This window comes from Cervus elaphus, chromosome 19, assembly GCF_910594005.1.
Source record: "Cervus elaphus chromosome 19, mCerEla1.1, whole genome shotgun sequence".
Taxonomy (NCBI): Eukaryota; Metazoa; Chordata; class Mammalia; order Artiodactyla; family Cervidae; genus Cervus; species Cervus elaphus.
Window position 1 is genome coordinate 74459370 of NC_057833.1, and position 5522 is coordinate 74464891.

The 5522-nt window shown below is 53.9% G+C and overlaps 1 long non-coding RNA gene across 1 annotated transcript; it reads right to left on the bottom strand.

Annotated features, from left to right (window-relative positions):
* Positions 1-1584: 1584 nt before the first annotated feature.
* Positions 1585-3638, bottom strand: LOC122675796. The gene is made up of 2 exons (XR_006335347.1): positions 2726-3638; positions 1585-2056 (listed from the first exon to the last, which is right to left on the bottom strand). It is a non-coding gene; the product is annotated as an uncharacterized LOC122675796 (long non-coding RNA).
* Positions 3639-5522: the final 1884 nt, after the last annotated feature.

Below are 5522 nucleotides of genomic sequence, written 5' to 3' on the forward strand. Positions count from 1 at the left end.
TGCCCCTGAGACACACACCACACACAGATACACACATACACAGACTCACACATGAACATACCTCTATACACACTGCGTACACAGATACACACACAGGTGTACACACAGTCTGTTTACTGTGCACTGCGTATGACTCTCACTGAACTGAGAGCCTCGTAACAAAGGATTCTTAATCCTCTTTCCCATCTCTTACTCCTCTGGGCAGCCCAGTGTCCTCCAACCCTCCTGACTCCCTCGTCTCAAGGAGCTTGATTCTGATGGGCCTACCTAGCACACTGTATGCAGCACCTTAACTTTCAAAAGGTCCACCATGGATCCCTGCTCAGTGATGGAATTCAGAATCCACTCACATGTTAATCCTACCTTCCTCCTCTCCACCCACTCCAGCCCCCACCCTAAGATTAATCTGTGGTTGGATTTTTCTATAAGGTCAGTCTTTGGTCTGCCTTCTCTCTTGCACTCTCTACTTTGTACCCTGGCCTAAACTGCCAGATGAGTACTAAGCATTCTGGCAAACTGACCCAGCAATGATGGTGATGGTGGTAGTGATGATGGTGGTAGTGGTGTTGGGGATGATGGTGGTGATGGTGATGTGGTAATAGTGATGATGGTGATGGTGATAGTGATGATGGTGGTGGTGATGGTGATGATGGTGGTGATGGTGGTGATGGTGGTGATGGTGATGTGGTAATAGTGATGATGATAATGGTGATGGTGATAGTGATGATGGTGATGGTGATAGTGATGATGGTGATGATGGTGGTGATGGTGATAGTGATGATGGTGGTGGTGATGCTGATGATGAAGGGGATGATGGTGGTGATAATGAAGGTGATGATGATGGTGATTGTGACGACGGTGCTGATGATGATAGTGATGATGGTGGTGATGGTGGTGGTGATGGTGATGATGGTGGTGATGGTGATGTGATAATAGTGATGATGATAATGGTGATGGTGATAGTGATGATGGTGGTGATCATGATGATGGTGGTGATGGTGATGGTGATAGTAATGATGGTGATAGTGATAATGATGGTGGTGATGGTGATGGTGATAATGAAGGTGATGAGGATGGCAATGGTAATGGTGATGATGGAGGTAATGATGATGAAGCTCATGCTGTTTCGATTCATTGAAGACTGACTCTAGGCTGAGTAAGTATGCTAAATGTTTTATGTCTCCTTTTAATATTTAAAACAATTATCTGAGATAGTGCCACTTCACAGAAAAGGAAACGGAGACATAGAGAGCTTTGATAACCTGCCAAAGCCCCATAGCTAGCAACAATGTTCCTGCCACTGGCCCTGCTCAGATGGGTGGAAGGAAGCCAGAATATTGCCTTAGAATCCAAAGAGGAGGAGACAGGTGAGGCACCTGGGGAAACATGAGTGGTTGCAAGGCAGCCCCCCTGTCAGTGCTGCCTCCCTGTCCTGGGGCTTCTAGACTTCTCTACAAGGAAACTCATCCTTAGGCTCTCCTGGTTCTTCATCTGCCAGTGGCAGATGGCATTCTCCATCTCCCCACGGAAATGCTTTATCCAGAGACCCCTACAGACAACCCCAGTCCCATCCCCATTCCAAGGTGCACTCTGTTTTCTTTATTTAAAATTAATTTATAATCATCATATAATATTGTATAAGTTTAAGGTATACAATGTATTGATTTGATATGTCTCAATGTAGCAACATGATGTATTGGCTAACACCTCTGTCTCCTCACATAGTTATTATTTTTCGTGTATGGTGAGAACAATTGAGATCCAATCTCTCAGCAACTTTAAAGTTCATAATGCAGTCCTGTTGACTATAATCATGGTGCTGTGGGTTAGATCTCCGGGCCTCATTTACATACTTGGAGCAAGTCTGTGCCCTTGGACAACACGTGCTCAGCTTTCGAAGGTTGCCGCTCGGGACCCGCATCCTCTCCTGGGCTGTTCAGCGTCCTTGGAAACCAGGTTGAGCTTGGTGTTGCCAAGATGGAACAGACTGCTCCCACCTCCTCCTCGCAGCTGGCTTCCTGGGCTCCTGGTTTCCTTTTTCTTTTCTTTGCCAGCCCTTTTCATCAAAAGAGGACAGGGAGGCTTCGGCAGCCCTGCCCTTCACCTTGTGGGGGTCAAGCGCATGTGCAGAGCCCGCCACTCAGCCTTGCCTGCAGCGGTCCTGACACCTGGAGAGCCACGCCCCTCCCCTCAGCCCTGGGGCCCTGGGGGTCCAGCTGGTTACATGTGGAGGGGACAGCTCTGCACCGCCCTGACAGAGGCTGGGCTGGGTGGTCTGTGTGAAGGGTGACGGGGGGCCTATGAGACAGAAGCTCCCTCCAGCCTCGACACAGATGGCCTCCTTCCCACAACCCATTTCAATAGCAAAGAGAGCAGCAAGTTCCAGAAGCTGAGGATCCTGCCCCTGCCACTGCCAGTCCTAGCGCCCCCCCGCCCCAGACCCCCACTGCCGGGCACCCAGGGGCTGTTCCTTCGCTGTCCTGCTGGACGTCTCACAGGGGGTCTCCCAGAGCGGGGTAAGGGCAGACGTCTGAGCCAGTCCAGGGATGGGGGTGTCGGATGCTGTCCTGTCAGCCCCGTGCCCCCCACCCCTGCAGGGCTCTACATGGAGAGCAGGGACCAGGCATGCCAAGGCTCCCTTCCTCCCCGTTCACACTCAGCCCTGACAAGAAAGGGCCCAGAATGTGTTGGGCTTGGCCCAAGAACCACCCCATCCCTGGCAAACCTGCCTCGAGGATCCCAGAGTCCAAGGCCGCATAACAGAGAGCAGGGGTCAAGCTCAGGAAGATTCAGGAAGATTCCATCAGCACCCGTGCTCCCCATGCCCGCTCCTGTGGTCAGCTGTGTCCTCTCCGACCTCACCTGGCTGTGTCGCGAGCACAGACAGGTCCCTGTGGCGAGCATCCCTGCAGGCCCTCGGCCAACGGTGACAGAGCAGAGCAGAGACAGGCTGGGACCAGGCCGCAGAGCCACCCAGCCACACCCACCACCCACAGGTGACTCGAGAGGGAGAATCCACCCAGCACCTCCCAAATGCAGGCCCCTTCTGTGTTGTAACAAGCACAGAGCAGTGGGAGGGGAGGGAGAGCCTGGAAAGTCCCGACAAGAGACTCAAAACTGAGTCACCGTGACCCTGGGGCAGGGAGATGCACCATCCCTGTCTGGGCTCCGGGCTCAGCTGCAAAACCCAAGGCAGGGAGAGGTTAAGGGCCAGCCATCTGCACAGAGGTGTAAAGAGCCCTGGGGCGGGAGAACTGCGCCTCTCCTCCCGGGCCTTCCTGCGTCCTGCTCTCTGGAGCATGACCCTGCAGCTCCTCCAGCACGAGAGGTGGGCCAGCCCCCCTTCCCCTTGAACCTCGCTGGCTGCCATGGCGCCAGACTCAGGCAGGAGACCATGAGCCCTGCTTCCCTCTTCTTCACTCATGACCCACCTCAGACCAGGGACAGAGTCCCCTTCTCAGGAAGAGGCGCTGAAGATGAAATGATAATGCCACACTGTGAGGCCAGACAGCAGCAACCAGAACTAAGCCCTGGGCCCCAGCCTCAGAGACGAGGCTCTAAGGCACTGAGCTTGGGGCGTGCTTGTTATGCACCACAAGAAGTCTGTCCTGACTGCTGCAGGAATGGATGCCGGGGGCCACATGTCTCCCTCCACCCTAGGTCTGATTAAGGTGTCAGTTTCCTTGTATCTTTCCATTTATGCCCCATCTACACCCTTCCTCTTCCATCTCCTTCCCATCCCCAGTAGAGTGTGTTCCAATGACAAGGACCTGCCTTCCTAAACCAGGCCAGCCTAGTATGCGGCAAATGCTCAATAAACCACTGGTGAACCGATGAATGGGTAAATGAATGAATCCAGTAGTCTGCCTGGATTCACAGGGTGAACTGTGTCCAGTGACCAGTGCACATTACCTACCCAGCTGACCAAGCTCTGTGTGTTCTGAGCACAAGGCCTCCTGCACACAGGCACATTCAGAAACACAGGCGAGGCTTCAGGGGGACCCACGGGCCATAAATGACCCCTGTGAAAACTCAGGCTGCAGCCACTCTGAGCACCGCGTTCTGAAGGAGGGCTTGGTCAGTGTCATGGAACAGGGGCACACATCCGTAGGTGTGTACACACACACACACACAAACATGCACACATGCATGTACGTGCATGAAGGTAGTACAAAAATACACATGGGCACACGGTACAGATACACACATGCACACACATACACACACATGCACGCACACTCAGTCCCAGGCCACATGGACCCCACCTCAGTGGACATGAAGGTGTTGCACTGTCTCTCCCCACTGAATGTGGCAGGGTGGGTGGCTGAGTCTCCTCCAGCCTGTTTTGTTGAACCAAAGGCAGGTCTGTGACAACTTAGTCAAGTGACAATCAGCTTGGGTCTGGGCAGCCTAGGGCTCAGGTGGCTGCACTGGATGACTTCACCCTCTGGCTTCCACACTCTTGCACATGTGTATGTGGGCACGTGCACGCCTGTGTCTACAGGTTGACAGACTTCAGCCGGGTTGGGCCTACAGGAGGCCAAGGACAGGCTGAGGACAGGCGTGAGTGAGGGACTGTGTTTTTAGGATGGGAAGGAGTGGTGTCAGCCAGCCGCCAGCACTATCTCCTGCGGTGTGGATTGTGTGTGTCTACACTGCAGAGACGTGGGGTCCTGGTACTAGGGAAAGCTCAGGAATGGCCATGGAGACTCTGCCAGCTCTGGCCCTGTGCCCAAGAGAACCAAGCCTACCCCCCAGAAGTTCTCTGGTGTCCACACCCCCCCCTTTCCTGGCCCCAAAAAACCAACCCTCCCTCTCCCCAGGCTAACCCTTCACCATAGGCCTGCAGGGTTCTGTCTGGTTCCCAAACCCCACGAGTGCACTGGGATTCCCACTGACCAGATGATGAGACTGAGGCCCAGTGAGGCCAGACGACTTGGCCAAAAGCTGGACACCCCACTGGGCGTGTGGAATAGGCCGGACCCCAACTCCACCCACATAGAACCCTCGGCCTGCCACCCCACGTTGATGGCTTTGCTGGGCAACCTGGCCACACTGCTTCCTCCCCAGCAGGCAGGACTCAGGACTCCCCTGTTCTCAGTCTCACCCATCCCTGCAGTTCAGCAGAGAGCCCCGCACGCAGGATGCATGTGCCAGCTGCCAGGCTGTTAATGCGAAGATAGAGAACATGCTAATTAAGAACATTTCACTGAATTTTAAAATGGGGGGAATGCATTAAACTCACTAGTTTGGATTTGTTGCTTTCAGACTCAGTTTATGGTTATCACCCTTCCCCTGCAAGGAGCAGCTCCTGCACAGTCCGCTCCTGCACAGGCTCCTCCCAGACTCCTCCTAGGTCTCAGCTTCAGCTGCTGTTGATGGTGACCGTGCAACCTGCTCAAGGTCAGCAGTTTGTAAAGTACGTGATCCGCAGACACCGAGGCACTGAGATGGGGGTGTGGTTCATCCATTCCCAGGGGCCCCCTGGGGAGATTTACCTGGATAGCAGGTGTGGTGTGACC